Genomic DNA, 20858 nt, shown 5'->3' on the forward strand with positions numbered 1-20858 from the left:
CACTCAATGTCATATAAATCTTAAAAATATTATTTATTTATCCAATATACCATAAACATAGGATTTAAAAATTATGCAAAAATCTAAATTTGTTGCAACTATTTCTCATCTACTAAATTAAGCTTTAATTCTGATATCTTCTCTGTTTTAACAAAAAAAAAGTATTTAAATAATTCGTTATTTATTCTTACAAAATTTAATAAAATTTACTTTTCTCTTTTTTTGAATTGATTACTTATTTCTTCTTTAAAATTTGGAATGATTAATTATGTTGTAGAACTGTTCAATACAAAAATTACGCAAATATGGTGTGGATATAAACAAACTCTCTCCGTTTCACAAATGATTTGTCTAAAGTTTTTGTTTCTTCTCTACTTCTTTTCCCGGATTGCGTCGTCCTGGATTCTCCCACACGCACTCTTAGGGTGTTGCGAAAGGTCCCTCTCGTCCAAACTGCTTCACAAACAAACAAACAGGACTCGCTCGAATTCTCGACTCAGTTTTCTTTCTGCTCGATATCTTGTGCAAATAGATACCAATCGGCTACTCGTTCTAGACAGAAACAGGAATCTTCCTCGGTCCTAGGAAAATTAACTTCTCCACTCGGTCAACGATTTCGTTTTAACTTGATTCTGCTCGCAAAGGCCAACTTCACCACTTTACACTGACTTCTCACTTTTCAAAAACTGGACTGCTCTCTTCAGATATTCATTTCACAGTGCCTATTTTTTTCTCGTCGAAATCAGACTCAACAGTCTCATCTCTTCCATCCATCATTTTTCACCAATCACAAAACATCCTTTCTACCCACTACCCATATTATCATTTCTCAAGAACCAATTTAATTTGTATACAACTTTCCATTTTGTTAAATTCTCGGAGACATCAAATTACTTTCATTGTTTCAAACTGCTAAACAAAAAACCTTACATTCTAAACTCAATAAATTTGTTTACCGCTTAGCCTTCCTCAAATTTTTTATAAAATATCTTATTGTCCATTGCAAAGCGAAATAAACAGTGTTGTCTAATCAGACCGCAACATTGTTTAAGTCCGTTCAAAAACCCATTAAGAAAACCACCTTCTTAACCATTTCACTTTTCCGCGAAAACACTGATTACCAACTAAATTATCCTATTACAATTTTTGGTCATATACAGGGCGATGAAAATCTATAATTTCGTGGTCTCTGATATAAATTTATTTACTAAATTTTTCCCAAAAAAAATTATACAACATAATATACAGTGGAAGCTCGTATAAGATAACCTACTAAATCCTGGCGATTGTAACTGATAGCTTTGTTAGACACCAGCTTAAGGGAAGCACAAATTTAATTTAAGTAAACATATATTCTGAGTTAATAAATAACACAATACAATAATTAACTTTTTCATTCAATAAATAGGAAAAAATTTAATTCAATACTGGCGAAGTTAACGACGACCTTACGATCCACTGTTGACACCTAAGAACAATAAATACAATGAAACGATAATATGATGCATAAACAGTATCTACACACGCCAAGGAGAAATTTAACAATCAGTTCTTGTTAAAAAATTAGAGGTGGGATGGATCGATCAATACTCGATCCGGCAAAGAGCGAGAAAGAGACCAATCGATACTTGGTCGCCGCGGTAGGACGGTTTGACGTTAAATCATCACTTTAAGGACCGGTTTGGAAGCTGCTAATAATTCAATATTTTATCAGAAACAATTGACATTCAGTCAATACCCTTTAACCGTTGAGTTGTTACCAAATCAACACCACGACTGAAAATTCTATTCTCTATTTTCGAACATGGTTTTATATCGTTGCTGGTCATCCATCTCCTAGCACACGCCGATCGTGGTAGAAAGCAAGATGGAAGTGAGTGTATGTGTGTCTGTATTGTATGCTCTACGATTAAGATTGCTAAGAGGGTACGGATTTAACACGCTATTATACGGTGTAGGGGCCTGGATTCTAAAACAGAACAACATAAAAAATATTGAAAGTTTCAATATGTAATGCTACCGTCGAATGCCGAAAATGGGTGGGGTTGAAATAGTCACAAACTCTAAAATAATACGAAGGATACGGAATGAACCAGAAATTTTGTTAACGATAAAACGAAGAAAACCCGAATATTTCATTTAAGTTGCTAATTGGGGGGGTGATATTCCTGATTTTTATGCCAAAACAAAAGTGAACAACTTTATTTTGAGCATAACTTGCTTATATTTGATGCTAGAAATTTTTTTCTATAAAATTAGAAATAAAGCTTTTTTTAAACACTTTAAAAAATTTGTAATGTGTTTTCCCCAAGAATCTTTCGTAATTTGTATATTTCACATTGAATTATTCCATTTGGAATTTTTCAAATATGAACCTATTTTTCATAAGCTATAACTCTGTTTTTGCTTGGTATAGAGACCTAATAATATATACACCGTTTTTTTTTCACTTTTTTATAGGCTGTAGTTTTGCTAAGAATATTTTTTATATCGCTTTTCTTCTTTGACATGTTACCTATGTGTATGCCAAATTTGATGTCAATCCAAGCGGTTCTTTAAAATTTAGAACAAAAACCGTGAAATAATGTAGGTACTACTGCTATTTGCCGCCAATATAATTCCTCTCATTTATAATGTTCTACGTATCGGACTTATTAAAATGCCCAACATATTTTTCGGACAAACATTTTTTACTTTATCGTACTATATACGTAGTATGAGTATAATAGATAAAGTTATAGGATCGTGCAAAAAATTTTTTTTCAGATTTCACTTTTTTTTGACGTTTTGAGTCCCCCTGAGTGTAAAAAGCAAATAAAAAAAACATGTCGGAAGTATGTACGTATGTCTGTACGTATGTCTGTACGTACGTATGTACGTACGTATGTCGCCACCGCCCAGCAAAAACTACCGGACCGATTTCGATGAAATTTGGTATGAGTAAGTTTAAGAGAATTTTGTCGAGAAACTAAGCTTTTGAAAAAACCTCTCAAAGGGGGGTCGAAATCGGGGGGTTATTTGGGGTCCATTTTTGCAAATTTTGACCGAAACGAATGAAATTTAACATAAAGTTAGCTTATCGATAGGTGAATAGAAATACGGAATTTGACATTTCCAAATCCAAAATGGCGGCCAGCATGGCCGACCTCCCACCCGATACATTTCCCTACCAATCTAAAAACTTGTTTAAGATAAATTTAATTTGAAAAAACATTTATATAGCTTAAAGATGGGCCTATAACAAGAATATTATCGTTTTTCAGAAAAAGTTATGGGTTGCCTATATTTAAGGGGTCAAAATTTGACATAATTTTGAACTAGATTTTCTCAAAAATGGCTCCAAGGAATTTTTTTATTTTTTGACATATTTTTGATATCTTATCGGTTAATTCAATAACATTAGACAGATTTCTTATCTCCTCATAGGAGGGGAGTTATAAATTTTTTATAAAAAAATATTCGAGTGCCCGTAACTTCCTCTGTAATAGAAACTATAATTTTAAATTTAGCAGACATATAGAGTACTTTATTATCTATTAGTTCGATAAATTTTATCCACGATATGGCTTCCGGTTGAACCGGAAATGAAAAAAAAATCTTAATTTTTTAGATACACCCTGTATATTTTTACATATTTTGAAAGAATACAAAATTACCTTTTCCAATGTCATGAAACTCGTTACTGTAGCTCAAAAACTCGAAAAGTTACAGAAAATAGAAATTTTGCTAGAATCTTGTGTATGTCCCCTCTCACGCGATCATAGCAGAGCATTATTATAGGGCAGTCAATGAGGGTATTTGGCTCCGAATTGCATCCTACTACATCGATGTACTTGATATTTTCACAGTAAGTAGGGAATAGCTCAAGAAACAAAATCTACCCTATATAATATGGCGCTTTTATCTTGGGGCAATTCCCACCCCTTCAAGGGGGTGGAAAATTTGTTGGTCAAAATAAGCATGGAGGTGGCTAGAGAACCTATTTTTAAGCAAAAACTGATCTATACTTTTTTTTGAGAACTCAATACTTTTTGAGTTATGTAGTTGAAAATTGGCCATTTTCATTTAAAAATGACACGTTTTCGGACGGTTTTTTGTGAATACCTTAAAAACTATGCATCAAACTAAAAACAGTACATAATTTTTTTTAGATTATAAATAATAAAGAGATTCGTTCCTTCGTAAATTTTCTATTTATAATACAAAAAGAAATATGGTAGGTAAAAAGAATTTGTTTTTTTGGTGCATGCCCAAAGTACTCATGCTTTTGTAGTGTTTGAAAAGGCATTTAAAACGAGCACCGTTAAAATGTCGGTTAATTCAAACTAAGCGAGATATGGTGCAAAAGAATATATGACTAATGTACTTTAAGGAAAAATGAGAAGTACATACATTTAACCCATCATCCACCAGAATTTAAATGCATTGTTTTTCTTTTGCAATACCTCTTAATATAGTGTTATTTCTATTTTCAAACAGTTGGACGGGTGAAAAAAATAAGATCAAATTATAGAGCGCATTTTTAACTTTTCTTAAAATTCTTCCTTTTGCTCCATGCAGTTCGAAAATAAAAATGTTCTATCCCCGAGAAGTGGTGGGGACCGCCCCATGATAAAAGCGCCATAGTATATAGCATAGACTTTGAATTAGGATATTGGGCTTTGGGCTACTCCCAAAATTTCATTAAAATCCATGCAGTAAAATGCAAATATTGTAAACTATTAATTTCTCAGATAAATGAACTAATTTGAAATGAAAGTATGACTAATAGTCTATTGATTCAGGTATGCAATAATCTATAGTGTGTCCCCGAACATTCTCTCAAATGCAGGAATTACTGATGCGTAGAACCATAAAATATTTTCAAGTATACAAGGTGTTTCTAAAATATCAAAATAACGAGTAACTTTGTTATTTTTATAGAATGCCAGTATCTAGTACGATAACGATAATAGATCGGTACGATAAAGTTCTCGGGCGGCCCTTCCGTCCAGCGTTTTTATATATTTTATAAAGCTGGCTATAGAATAAATCTAAAAACAACCTGCTAAATTTCGCAATCATAAACTTGTCAGGATAATACGTTCCACAATTATTAAAATCGCGTTCTACAATTAAAATTCCCCCTGTAGACACCATTAAACTATTAACAAATTTTCAGCTTGCTATTAATCAACTTTTTTTGGTACACGGGATTCAGGCCTATATCAAAAGCAGTATAATTATTACGTCGTTTATTACTGTCATTTATTTAAACTAATAAAATATAATTATGTAAAACGCTACAGAAAATCTGAATATACAGCGAAATAAAATCAAATCTATTTAATAATTATTATTTTGGCTAGTTTCCTATAAATCGATAAACGAAAACGAATGTTTTTAAAAATTGGAAATAGAAAATTACCGATGCTACTTTCATTTTCCACCTAACATTAAAAGCTTTCGATTTTCGTAGTTAGCATGTCATTAGTCCTCCAGAAAATACAAAATTACACCTATAAATTTTCGTAATAAAAGCTTTGATGTATATTTTATTATGTGGTCAATACGTTGTCTTTTGGTGTCACGAAAACCGACTACTAGTAATGACAATCATGTGGCTTAAAGTTAATAGCCGAATGTACACATATTCATTTAACATTAATAGCTGTATTACTTCAATGGAAATTTTTACGTTATGTAATAATGTTTGGATGATTTCTGTATATTTTTGGGTTAATAATAAAATTATATCTCCAGATACTTATAAATACAGCAACATAAATAAAATAAAAATTAAAATAATATCGCGTCTGATGGGAAATTTGAATTATTTTTCAGATTCCCTTTAAAATGATGGTAGAGCTGTTTTTCGGTCCAGAGGTAGGCACACTAACGAAAGCTACTGAGGACGCCTGAAACGGTAGAAACAGTGCCTGTCTAGCTGGTGTGCAACCCTCTGAATCGAAAAAAAGCAAAACCATCATTTATTATTTTTATTTCCTTTACTCGGATTTGAGTACTGAAAGTTCCTCTGCTGTCCGTTTTTCCTAGACGAATGAAAACAGGATGTGATCGTTTCCCTTTCGTTTTCCATATTCGTCGTCTGCTGTCTTATTAATTGAAAAAGTCGCAGATTAAGGATGTACCAGTAAGAACTTTCAACACGAAAAATCTCAGTTTTAAAATACTATTTACCATTTTGATTCTTATTAAATTGGTGGATTCTGCATCTGAGATTCTTCAATTTGTTAGAAGATGTCGCTGTATCGCGTCTAATGGGAAATTTGAATTATTTTTCAGATTCCCTTTAAAATGATGGTTGAGCTGTTTTTCGGTCCAGAAGTAGGCACACTAACGAAAGCTACTGAGGACGCCTGAAACGGTAGAAACAGTGCCTGTCTAGCTGGTGTGCAACCCTCTGAATCGAAAACAAGCAAAACCATCATTTATTATTTTTATTTCCTTTACTCGGATTTGAGTACTGAAAGTTCCTCTGCTGTCCGTTTTTCCTAGACGAATGAAAACGGGATGTGATCGTTTCCCTTTCGTTTTCCATATTCGTCGTCTGCTGTCTTATTAATTGAAAAAGTCGCAGATTAAAGATGTACCAGTAAGAACTTTCAACACGAAAAATCTCAGTTTTAAAATACTATTTACCATTTTGATTCTTATTAAATTGGTGGATTCTGCATCTGAGATTCTTCAATTTGTTATAAATAAAATATTTCCCGGTCTTTAAATTGTTGTCTTCAGTCTCTTGTACCCATTTCTTCTATGTCAGTCCGGACGACATCAAACCACTTCATTCGTGGTCTGCATCTTCTTTTGTTTCCTTGTTTTCCTGCTAGCAAAATTCTTAGGGTGTTTCTTTCTTATGCCATTTATAAAATATGTCTCATCAAGTATCAAGTCCTATTTAAGGTTTCTTATACATCTCCATTAGCTCCTGGTTTGTTCTTTTGCTCCATTCCCCGTTAGCCTCCTTTATACCGCCAAAAATTGTTTTCAAGATTTTCCTCTCCCGAATTTCTATATAGAAATCAATTAAATCTTTTCTTCCTTCTGATTCATTGTTCACGTTTCACATAAAGACAACACCGTTGGTCTCACTATTGTTTCATATGTCCAAATCTTGGCTGCCGTGGACACGTTTTTGCCTTCAACAGTGCGTTTAATGATCCTACTGCTTTGTTACCTTTCAACAACCGTTTATCTACTTCCCTCTCTTCGTCTTCTCTATTTGTTACTGTAACCAATGTACTCAAATTCAATTACCTTCTCAAATTTATATTCGCTGTTATTTGTCCGTAGAGCCATCCAATTATTTTCTTCTGCATTTCCCCTCTCATTTACATAGGTATAGTTAAGTCCAGGGTTCTTTACCCTTGCGTCATCACTTAAAGAGTACAAACATGTCGCAAATTTATTAAACTCAACAGCAAGTGACAGAAAATGACTACCGCTCCGATCACGGGTTATATTATAAAATTTGATGTTATCAAATAAATATAATGTCAAAAAATATGTTTTGCTTTAAAATTTTGGTACAGAATTACAGCTACATTAATAGAATAAATTATTTTAATGTCATTAGTGATTAATAAATGAATGAACAATTTATAAAATATTCAATAACATATTTTCTTTTTGTCATTTTATTCACTTTGGGGAAACTTAGAACCAAAATGTCGTAACTGTGTTATTGAGGTTAGCTTTGTATGTTGTAAAAATTAATTGCAAAATAAAATACACTTACCGTAAAATTTAAAACTCCAATATAAAATTATTTGTTAAAACAACTGTTTGTGTAATAAAAAAAAAATTCAAAATGCAAAAATTCGATAAAAAACAGCAAAAATGTTAACAAACTGACAGCCACACAAGTAAACAAACCAGAAACGTCACGAATTGTACTTTGAATCGGAAAACATCTCCAAACGTCTTTTTTGTACATATCTCTTTTCAATGTACTGGGTCTAGAGCGTTCATAAAAATAACATGTGTTTTTACTTAATAACAGGCAGTAGCTGGTTTGTCTTTAGTTTCATGCGTGGAAGAGAATGATGCTAGATAAAAAGTATGTGTTTTATCTCGCCAGCTATTAATGACGTACGGGTAAAGAATCGTGGGCCCAAATGTATACTTCGTTTTTTGTTGGTTTATAGGCAGGCCATATTTTGCGCTTATTCTTCAATTTTTTTTAACATTTTTTGAAGTTCTACCTTTGAACGTGTCAGAAATATCTGCAAAATAAGTCATCTGCAAAACCTTTTGTTAAGAATCGTATCGCTACGCGCTGGTCTGGTTATTAGCCTAATTATCTTTTTTAGTAGGTACTATGTAGGTTGAATAAGTTTGTTGACGGGGTTTCCTCTATTGACGTTAAACTGATAAAGGTGTCAAGAAATAATGTACCACGAGCACATACAGAAAAACAGGAATGAGGAGAGATTGTGTCCAATTCACAAAAAGGCGACAAAACTTTATGCCTTAACTACAGGGAAATATCGCTATAGCGAGAATACTTGCCGTACGTATAAAAGACAAGATATCACAAAAAATATATGACATGGAATATATTAATGTGAATTCAGAAGAGGATAGATCCAGCTGACTAAAACGGAAGAAATATACAAGGCACTACGTGAAATGGAAATTAGTGAAAAATTAATTAGTAAGAATCATAGAAGTAGGCCCCTTGTCCATTGCATCCTTTGTAGTGCAAATTGCAGTATTTATGTTATAGGATTGATCTGAGTAATTCCACTAAGTTTATTTTTTTTAGTGATAATCTTTTTGTTGTTAATTTGTTTAGTGCGTTTATTTATTAGTTTGTTTCTGACCAATTCTACACGGACTACGTTTTTTAAAAAGAAAATTAAGCTATTTTTTATTTGTTGTTCTGAAGCTATTTCCTTGTGGCATTTTTATAATTAACTAGTAATGTTTGAATAACGGCGATTCGGTCAGTTGAAAGAAAACTCTATTTGTTTTAAGTCTCAATATTTCGTCGCTATTTGGTGACTTCTTCGGGAGAAAACTGCAAATTTATTAATATTAGACATAGACAAACTTTAAAGATTTCGATAAAGATTTAACATTATCTTGAAAATTGATTTAGGAAATGACAGATTTTATTTTGACTTATTTGGGAGTTATGGTAACTACAATATACAGTAAGAGCCACCATACTAGACACACAGGAACATTGAGCTATTACAGTCCTGGACCATTCACTTGTTGCAATGTTTATTTTTATGTCAAGTGACGTTTAGATCGTCACAAAATGTATAGAAACTGAATATTAACATAGAAAGTTGACAAATAATAGATCAGCTGTATTAAGAGGATCGGTACGTATTTTCGGCTGCAATGCAATTCAAATGGGGATTCATTTTTTTCGAATCCTGAGAAAACTAATAAGTATTTTTGAAAAATTTAAACGCAGAATGAAAGATCACGTTATTAGCGAGGGCCGAAAGTCCATGAGAACTTCTATAATGTTTATTTTAATAAGTTACAGGGGTGAAAAACTAAGAGAAAATTTAGTGTGATTTTTAATTTCAAATATATCATTCAAAATAAACTTTTTATTTATTCTAAGGGACTTTCGGCCCTCGGTAATAATTTAGTCTTTCATTCTGCGTTTAAATTTTTCAAAAATATTTATTGGTTTTTTCAGGATTCGAAAAAAATAAACACAATGCCGTGGTAATATTTTCCAAATCTATCTTTGTCTTACAACGCACTCAGCCGAATATAATATTGTCAGCATATATTGTCAGTCAGACACTGACAATCAGTGACAATTTTAAATATTTGACATTGCATCGGGAATATGTTGAGTTATTGATTAAATATTATTGAAATATAGTGTATTTGATAAATAATTGATTTAAGACGTGAACTTAATAAAAAGTTATTTATTGTGTATTATTTGTGGAAGATCCAAGCAGAGAATACATCAGGATAATATATTCTGTGATCCAAGTATTCTGTTGTTAAAGATGTTCAAAATTGTAAGCGTTCCATAACAATATATTATTAAAAAATCACTTTAACACTTTTCCTCTTTTCTCGATTGAGTATTAGTCTTTGTTGTACAAATAAATTATTACAATCACTGAATACATAGTTAGTGAAAAAATTATCACATTTATTAACTGAATTAATAATTTCCAATTATAAAAATAACAGTTATCCAAGAACATTCAAAACCCATCTCTTGAAATTAATAATGACATTTTCAAGTAGAATGACATTCTAGTAATGTTTACATATCCATACCAGTGTGAATTTTACTACGCGTAATTTGCCGTGTAAAGACAGAAAAAGTAGGGATACACGTAAAATATTTGCGAATTATGTACCCATAGCCTTAAATACAGTTCATCTAATTTTGACGTTTACAGTTGTCATTTTGTTAAAGTTGTAAAAGTTTTAAAGTATTGTACTATTCTTGGTGTTTGAATTAGGTTATTTTAAAAACAGGGTAATAATATTATTAACTAATGTATTTTTTTGTATCGAAAACAGTTATTTTGAATAGTTTCTTGACAGTAATATGACAGGGATGAAAGTCACATCTGAGAACGGACCGGATTAGACCATAAGCCCATGTGTCTAGTACGCTGCCTCTTACTGTATTTTATTTTAATAAAATATTTTCTGATATTGATAATTTTAAGTAAATAGGTCAGAGTAAACAAAAGAAATTACATTTCTACGAACTTTTAGGTGGAAAGTTAATAGTAGAAAACTAAAAAAGACCTACAGTATGTTAAATTGATTTATAAAATGTAATTGATGGTACGTAATAAGTTAGTGTAACACTGGTATTTGGAACTTAAATAAAAATAAGGTAGATTAACTATTAGAAGATTAATTGAGTAATTTGTTTATTTAAATGTTATGTATTAGTTATAATATTACAGTAGATATTACTCCAATGGTTAGTTTCAGTCTTATAATTAATTGATGCTGGAGTTTTGTTAATGTGTACCATCTCAAGCAAGAGTCGCTTTTTATAATTATCAACTTGTTCCAATATTTTTACATTATTAAAATCAAATTTATGTCTTTTATTTAACTGGTGATCTACTGAGGCACAACAGTTTATCTTATATTGCAGTCACTTTTATGTTGAGTAACACGTTGTTTAAGCCATTGTTTACTTTGACCAATATAACAACCTTGACATCCAATGCAATTAATTTTGTAAATTATGTTGCACTTTAACGTGTTAGGAGTATTAGCTTTAGTTTTTGAGTATTATTTTAGTTACAATAGTTAGTATAATATTATAATATAATAACTAGTTAGAAATAAGTAATAATCCCAAATAAGTCAAAATAAAATCTGTTATTTCCTTAGTCAATTTTCAAGATGATGTTAAAGAAATTTAAATTATTACTCCTACAGTTGTAAGTATCGAAATATTTAACGTTTGTCCATGTCTAATATTAATAAATTTGCAGTTTTTTCCTGAAGAAGTCACCAAATAGTGACGAAATATTGAGACTTAAAACAAATAGAGTTTTCTTTCAACTGACAGAATCGCCGTTATTCAAACATTACTATTTAACACAGTACGGTCGAAAATATTTGTACAAATTTATAATTAACTATTTAGATGGAAAATAAGCCACAATTAACTTGAAAAAAATCATTTTATTAACGTTTCGAGGCCTACATCGGGTGTCGTTGTCAAAATACAAACTACTACTATATTTTTTATTTATTTATACAGAATGATTACATTGTAGCCAACCAAAAACAATACCAAACGAAAAAAATATTAGAACCGAAGATACAGGATAACTTTAAAAACTTTTTAGAAAACAAAAATCAGTGATGACTTAACGAAAGAAAGTAGAAAAATATGATAAAATAAAAAACACCAGAAATGTGTTTAAAAAAAATAAATCCAATGTGTAGATTTCCTCCGATATGCATGATAATGCCGTATATTTAAAATATTAATTAATAATGGAACAGAAGCAAATAGAGCACTAGCACATTTTTATAAACTTGTTGAAAATACCTTTTATGTAAAAGAACAGTTGTTATATTTGCATTTTAAATATTTGATTTTATACTTCTAACAGCATACATGTTGATTCAATATTATTTGAGTTGATTTCTATATTTTTATTCATCAACAACGCCGGTAAATTCTTTTATATAAATTAAATATAGGTATAAAAACATATACCATATAGATTAAAAATTCCAAAGGTATTTGCAAATATTTCTATTTTAACTGCAATAATTTTTAGAACTAAATAACAATTGTTATTAAAAATGTTTTATGCTTGACGTTTTAACTCTTTCAATTTAAAAATCGTTCTTAAATGAAACCCAAATTCTTCGGAGAAACAATAGTGCAGTCAGTGACTTGATATTTTCACTGCAAGTTAAGGAATAGGTAGCTCAAGAAACAATGTCTACCCTATGGAGCTTTTAGTTTGCGGATGGTAAAATTTATTGGCCAAAATAACTGTGGAAGTAGGTAGAAACCCTAATTCTAAGCAAAAACTCTTCCATAATCTTTTTTTTGAAAATTCAATTCTTTTTGAGCTTTCGTGGTTAAAAATTTTCCATTTTCGTTGAGAAAATGCCACCTTTTTGGACGATTTTTTGCGAATACCTTAATAGTTATGCATCTAACGAAAAAAAAAATTAAAACACTTTTGTAGCTCATGAAAAATCAAAGAGTTATGATATTTAGTATAATATAAATAAACTCCTGGACAAAATTACGCACCACTCATATTTTTCTCAATAATATTTATTTATTGATCATTTACTGTACGATAAGTTGCCTATGGACCTTGTTTGACAGTGACAGTTGTTATGTAAGCTAATAATAGTCTTGTTTTAACAATAATTTGTATTAAACTTCGTTTTATACTAAAAGTGAGTTAAATTTTTATAAAAAGTGCCGACTAAAGCAAAGTGCTTGTCAGAAACAAGCTTTTTATTGTGATATTTGTCATCACATGCATGTTTGGAAGTTCATTTGCATAAGAATCAATTAAAAAAATGAACCGCCGAAGAAATTTGTCAATGGAGGAGGCAGTGCGAGCATCAACTGACGTGAAGGATATTCAATGCGATACGTTGCAGGTTTGTTAGGAAGACATCATTCCAGCCTCAGTCGCAAGGTGAGGCGATATAATGAAACAGGGTCGTACCATCGAAGACCAGGGCAAGGGCGAAAACGTTGCACTAATCAAATTGATGAACGTTTTTTGAGGCAACGTACTCTCAGAGATACGAGAGTCACCAGCAATTTGCTAAAAAATGAACTAGCAGATGTTCGAAATGTCGCGATATCGTCTCGAACAGTTAGAAGACGTTTACATGAAGCAGAATTGAGCAAGAGGAAACCGGCCAAAAAACCCTTGCTTACCAGAGAACACAGGGTTCAGAGATTGAATTTTGCAAGATTGCATCAAAATTGGACCATCGATGATTGGAAACGAGTTCTTTTCTCCGATGAGACTAGAGTAAGCCTAAAAGCTCCAGATGGTCGTGAGCGTGTCTGGCGAAGGCGAGGAGAAAGGTTTGCCAGCTGCAATATCTCTCCTAAAGTACCTTTTGGTGGTGGCTCTAAAATGTTTTGGGGGGGAATTTGTTTTGAAGCTCTTACGGAGTTGGTCTCCATACGTACGAGGTCTATGAATGCCCATTATTACTTAGACAACATTATTGTCGAACATGTAATGCCTTTGGCTCCGTTTCTTGGACCTAATTTTTTATTCATGCAAGAGAACGGTCGTCCTCATGTGTGTCGACAGGTTATTGGCTACCTAAATGATGTTGATATTCCATTATTAGAGTGGCCACCTAATGACACATGAATCCTATAGAGCATCTATGGGACTATCTCAAAAAAAAGATTCGAAGTCGTAGAACCCCTATTGCCAATCACAACCAACTTATTGAGACCGTTATTGAAGAATGGGAGAATATTCCGCAAGCTTTTGTTGAACATTTGATATCAAGCATGCCTCGACGCATAAATGCAGTCATAAAAGGTAGAGGACGGCCTACACGGTATTAGTGTTGACCCAGATACATTTTATTGTGTTAATTTACTGATTTTTTTCTTTTTGCAATTTGGAATTATGCTAGATTATTTACGCATTTCCGGCAAAAACAAATTTTTAAAGAAACAATAAGGCAAACTAAGGTCATGATAAAGTCATGTTGGACTTATTTGTAGGTGTTTATTATTATTTCAATGTAACTTGGTTTTATTTTGTGTTCATATTGTAAATATTCAGATTAATTAAAGTGGTGCGTTAATTTTGTCCAGGAGTTTATAATATAATTACTAGTTACAATACAAAAAAAAATATTATGTATAATATTATGTATAATCCCGACACGCCAGAATCCCGACAGGCCAAAATCCCGACAGGTCAGGTATCCCAACAGGTCAGGTGTCCCGACAGGTTTGATAAGTTTATTTTTAACATATAATTACATTTATTTCTTGTTTCTTGTAGTCCTATATACAGGATGTCCAGAAACTCTACCGACAAACAAAGACAGGAGATTCCTCAGATAATTTTAAGACAATTTAACTCAATTCACCTAGTCCGAAAATGCTTCTTAAGGGAGCTAGAGCTCTTTGAAGATGGCGTCATGAAATTAGCTTTTCTTAAATACCTCCAAACGCTTCTATTTAGAAAAACGAAAATTGGTATTCTTATTTACTTTTCAGAGATTAATCGATTCCATCCATTGCAAGTTTCTAGTACCGGTCATAGGCGTGCGTTTTGGGTAGAGCAACGGGTATTTTATCGCATAACTTTTTTGTCCTTAACTTTTATGCATTTTTGACACCGGATTACTAAATTGTGAGGTATTCTAGTACTAATAGGTACTCTTGACTTAAGTCGGTAGGACACACCATTTTCTAGAAAAATCGATTTGAATGGTTTTCGTTTTTGGAATTTGAAAAAAAATTTAAAGAACTTTTCAACAAAAAACGAAGTATTTTACCAACATGAAGTAAGAGTAACTTTTAGTACTCGAATATCTCATAATTTAATAATCTAGTGTCAAAAATGCTCAAAAATTCGACAAAAAAGTTATGCTATAAAATAACTGTTGACCTACCCAAAACGGACGCCGATGACCAGTACTAGAAATTCGCAATTAATGAAATCGATTTATCTCTGGAATATAAATAAATGTACCAGTTTCGTCTTTCTAAACAGTTTTTTTTTAATTTTTTTTTAATTCAAAAAGCGAAAAGTTTTTAGATCGATTTTTCTAGAAAACGGTGTGTCCTAGCGATTTAAAACAAGAGTACCTTTTAGTACTAAAATACTTCCCAATTTAATAATCAGTAACAGAAATGCATAAAAGTTAAAGATAAAAAAGTTATGCAATAAAATAAATGTTGTTCTACCAAAACGGACGCCTATGATCGGTACTAGAAATTTGCAATGGATGGATTAGATTTATATCTTGAAGATAAATACGCATACCAATTTTTGTTTTTCTAAATAGAAGCGTTCTGGAGGTATTTAAGAAAACTAACTACAAGACGCCATCTTCAAAGAACTCTAGCTCCCTTTTTAAGGAAGCATTTTCGGACTAAGTGAATTGGGTTAAATTATCTTAAAATTATCTGAAGAATCTCCTGTGTTAGTTTGTCGGTAGAGTTTCTGGACACCCTGTATATGTTATAGTCAAAGCCCGAATTTCAGGCACTCCTAGGTTTAACTAGGCAATCCTCAGGCCTGACTGACGGTCTTAGTCAAAGCCCGAAATAAAATTACAGTTTCGGCCTTTGACTAGTCAAACCTAGGAGAGACTAAGTTGGTCAGGCAAAGGTCGAAATTTAATTTTATGAAATCAGAAAATTTTATGAAATTGACTAGTCAAACCCCGATCAGCTATTAAAATGTCGTAATTTGTTAGATTGTGATTAATGAAACGTCATTTTTTAATTTTAATGTTTAATATTTTTATATTGTCGTAATTTAAATAAAAAAAATGTGTGTGTACTTTGTACACACATAAGAAGTTATAATTCTATTATATGACTTTTTAAAAATAAATATATTTTAAACCGTTTGTTTTAATTTTTCTTAAACACCAAACTAATTTTGTGCTTACCGCTTTCAAAAAAACAAAAAAAAATTATAGGATTGCACTGGATTTAAACTCAAGACCTCTCGATCTCTGGCCGAATGCTATACCAACTACGCCACGAAGACTGTGTCTGTGTCGGTTCGGACGTACCTAATGACAATTCACGGTAACAAAGAGACAAGGTGAATTATAATAAATATACAATAAAATGTTTTAATAATACTCATCTTACTCATGAGGAAGACAAATCCAAAGACACAAAAATTATAATAAATATATTTAATACAAACACTAATATATTCTTTTCACACCTTTTCTTGCACTGATATATTTATATATAACTAGAAAGATTTAGCAACTAAACGCCATACTGTCTGTGTGCGCATGCGCGCAGTATTATGAAATTTTACTCTCAGTCGTGCCTAAAGAAGTATAACTTCAAAAATTAGTGTTTATTCTCACATGTTAAGGCATTATGCCATTTAGAGTTGCAAAATACGTTAGACCTTTTACACTTACGTAATATGGAAGAATGGAAAAGCATTTCTTATTGCAGTAGCATTTTATAAAAGCTTGTCCTCCAAATTTGGAATCTGTTGTACTAATTTCATTTAGAGACAGAGACAGCATAACGTCTGGACCATCTTCGAAATTAGGAAATTTCTCTTTGCATTCTCTTATTTGATTTCTTGAAAAAAGTGTATTTATTGTTCCGTATTTCGTACCAACTCTATATAAACCGTCAATTGTGTTATCTTGTATGAGACCCAAATTTTTCAAGCAGCTCCTTTGGCTCTATCAAAGCTGGAGATAGGTATTGTTACAGTTTTTCCGATCAAAATTGGAGGACATTTTTTTTCACTTAATTGTTTCATAGCATTATAGACTGGTCATGAAGACCTTCAATCGTATTTCCTTTATTTATTTTAATCTTTTCTGTCAGTGCACAACGCATGCTCGAACGTGTGCCAAGGAGATGCTCGAAATATTTTAGGTATCATACAAGATAAAACAGTAATTGAAGGTTTATATAAATTGATACGAAATACGGAACAATAAACAAAGTTTTTTCAAGAAATCAAATAAGACAATGCAAAGAGAATTTTCCTATTTTCGAAGGTGTCCTAGACGTTAAGCTGTCTCTAAGAGAAATTAATACAAACTATTCTAAAATTGGAGGACAAAGATTTATAAAATAGCACTGCAATAATAAATGCTCTTCAAAACCATGTAAGAGTATAAAGTCAAACGTATTGTGCAACTCTAAATTCCATAATGATAACGCCTCAACATGCCAGAATAAACACTAATTTTTTTTTACTTTAATTACGACAATATAAAACTAACAAACATTATAATTAAAAAATGACATTTTATTAATCCTAATCTAACATATTACGACATTTTAATAGCTGATCGGGGTTTAACCCCGATTTCATAATATAAATAAAATTAAATTTCGACCTTTGTCTGACCAAAGTAGTCTCTCCTAGGTTTGACTAGTCAAAGGCCGAAACGGTAATTTATTTCGGGCTTTGACTAAGACCGTCAGTCAGACCTGAAGATTGCCTAGTCAAACCTAGGAGTGCCTGAAATTCGGGCTTTGACTATAACATATATACCTAGTCCAATAATATATGTATAACCAAATCCTGAATTCAAGTATACTTTCATATAATAGATATTATCATGTCACTTACAACCTTCCATTTCAGTACGTATAGCTTTTATATTATACAATGAAGTAGTGTTTAAATATTTTTTTCTTTTAAAATACATAATAATTAGTACCCGTACTTATTAGTAAGTAATAATTTTTCAATTTCATTACTCTATAATATGATTTGTTTTTGCTATTTTAGTTAAGTTCGACCCGAGACCATTCACAATGGATTTTATCATGGCTTGGTTTAAGATATTACAATCTGAATACCGAGGGAATATGGTGAGAGGCTTGTCAATTACAGAATCGAAACTGTGTGCATACAATGGTGTTTTATTAAGTTTAATCATATCATTTTGAAATAAGTTCGTATCAATAAATGCATCTGCCAAAGGAGGAGAGTTTTTCTTTTTCCTATAATGATTTGTCAAATTCTCAATTACAAGAAAGTTAATTTTTGCGATCAAATCACTGTTGTAACATCTATATTTTAACAGACTTTTATTTGCTAAAAACTGTCTTCGAAAACTAAGAGGAAGTTCTTGAGACTCTGCCTGACTTGAGACTTGAGACTTGAGAATGGCATGATTTGGTGAAGATGCCATGGCTCCCAAACATATTTTTAGAGCTCGATATTGTATTCGATCAAGAGTAAGTTGGTTCGTATTGGAGGTAGAACCATAGAGAGTACACCCATAATCTAAAATCGAGCGAATATAAGACTTGTAGAACATTAAGGAAATTTGTTATTAAGAAATATGAGACTTCTAGTCTATTTTTAAAAGATTTCAACCTTTGTATTTTTGGGTGGCTCACCATGTTCTTGTAACACTCATGTTACAGAGCGAAAACGTTTTGTTTCTATGTTTGTAGCCCTATAGGGGCTTTTTAAACTAATATACCTTTTACCAGGATAAAAATTTTTTAGTAAATTTTACTTGTAAAATAAATTGTTATTTACAACTTGGGCATATTTTCAGAACACATTGAAGAAATATTATAGGTTATTTGCACACAAAACATTATGTATTGGTTTTCCGGGACAACTTGCGTATGTCTTTCTTTTAGATATATTTTGGATTGGCAGTGGTGAAGGTGTTACTTCTATATCTACTACAAGGATACATTACGTATATTCACTGCGAGACATCGAAGTTTCCGGGATATAAATATTTAGGTTATACGTTATACTACGTAAATATTTCTAATTTGACAAGATCAACAAAACTGTTTACTTTGCCTTTGTACGAAACACTGACTAACCAGAGAATAGGTGGACAGACAGCTCCCACACTATCAAACTTAAATGAGTACGGCGTATTAAAACTATTGCTGGATCAAGCTGACCCTGTCGCATGTCGGTAGCATTTATGGGCTGACTATAGCTATATATCTCTATTGTAACTATATGTTATTTGACTTAATTGCAACCAATTAAGGAAACAATTGCCGTCAAACTTTTCTCCAGTTTTTAAATAAACCGTAGTGAAAGAATAATAGCTAAAAATATAACCTACCCTATACTATGTTTTTGTATTAAATCGGACTCCCAACATGAAAGAACAGCAAACAAAGTTTTTTAAAACGACAGTAAAAAAAGCACCACAAAGGACCGACACACTAACACTAAATAAAACACAACCTAAAAAAGGGTATTTAATAAACTTGGATGGAGTCAATAGTATCCCGGGCAGTTGTTTGTATCTACATCCGAACAAAAAAAAGCGGACTATCAGCTCGACCTGAAAAATGGAGCTTTACGTAGAGCTTCTAGTGACAAATCTCTGATTAATATTTGCTTGTGATCGTGCATGCTCTTTTGAAATAGCCCGAATAAATGGGATCAGTTGCTGAATTGATGTGAATAGACCATCGTTTATACGTGTCGTAAAATTTTAGTATAAAAGATTCTTGGTGGCAATAACAATTCTTAGAAGAATTGTCGACTGATTTATTTTTTTATTAAACGCGTGTTTTCATTGTTAAGAAGAAAATCACAAAATAATTATACACTTATATGTATATAGTTTCTACAGAATATGTAAAAACTAATAGGAAAACGAAATAAAAGATATTGAAGATAGCAATTAGAAAAAGGCCGAGAATTTTTGAGACCAAAGAATAACATCAAAATGGATTTTATGAACGGAAAGATGTTCACTGCTATGTATCATAAACTGGATAACCTTTTTTTGCAGATGCTATGAGATATTTGCAGACGACATGTTAGAAGACTTACAGAACAAACTTGAAATCCTAGAAGAGGAACTGTAAAACATAAATATGAAAATTAATACAGAGAAAACAAAAACAATGGTAATTGCAAATACGAGGAAGACACACGCAATATAATTAGACGGAAAACAACTAGAGCAAGTAAAATATTTTAAATATTTACCTAGTAAATGGTAAAAAAAAAACACGGAAATAAACGAGACAATGGGACGAACAGGAAGGTTATTTAATGCTATGAAAACAACATTTTTGGGGAAAAAAGAGATACCGGAGAAAGTAAACACGACAGTCGTTAGTTCAGTAGTTAGACCAACAATCATGTATAGCAGCGAGACATAGACATTGACGGGTAGACAAAAATCCAGAGACAATGCAATGAAGTCCCTGAGGAAAATAGCAAACAGAAAGAGGACAGACAAAATACGAAACGAAACAATAAGACAAAATCTAAAACTAGAACCAATCAATGAAAAAATAGTAGAGGGACGACCTAGAAGGTTCGGGCACGCGTGTAGAATGTCGAACGAGAAACTAACAGAACGAGTGTTCGAAACTAGAGTGCAGGGGAAAAACAAAAGGGGAAGACCAAGAGTTATGTGGTAGAGAAAAGAAGTCGAGAAGAAAGGATTGGCATTGGAAAGTGCAAGAAACCTAACACAAGATCGGTAAGCATGGAGACTACAATGCCAAACTTAACTCCACCAGCCTTACACCTAAAGGTAGAAACACTTAGGACTAAGTAAGTATGAGATATCTAACAGGTAATAAGGCCCAGATCTTTTAGGGATTTTGTAGGTGTTCTTTAAAAACAAAGTTCTGTCAAAAGTTACTACAATATATTTTGGTGTTAAGCTACGTC

At 31.9% G+C, this 20858-nt stretch overlaps 1 protein-coding gene across 2 annotated transcripts in view; it reads left to right on the forward strand.

Moving 5' to 3' along the window:
• LOC114326742 (neurotrimin-like) overlaps positions 1–20858 on the forward strand; it is an 880435-nt gene that overhangs the window by 479950 nt on the left and 379627 nt on the right. The window lies entirely within an intron of this gene.

The sequence above is a fragment of the Diabrotica virgifera genome, chromosome 2 (assembly GCF_917563875.1).
Source record: "Diabrotica virgifera virgifera chromosome 2, PGI_DIABVI_V3a".
In the NCBI taxonomy this organism is placed as follows: domain Eukaryota; kingdom Metazoa; phylum Arthropoda; class Insecta; order Coleoptera; family Chrysomelidae; genus Diabrotica; species Diabrotica virgifera.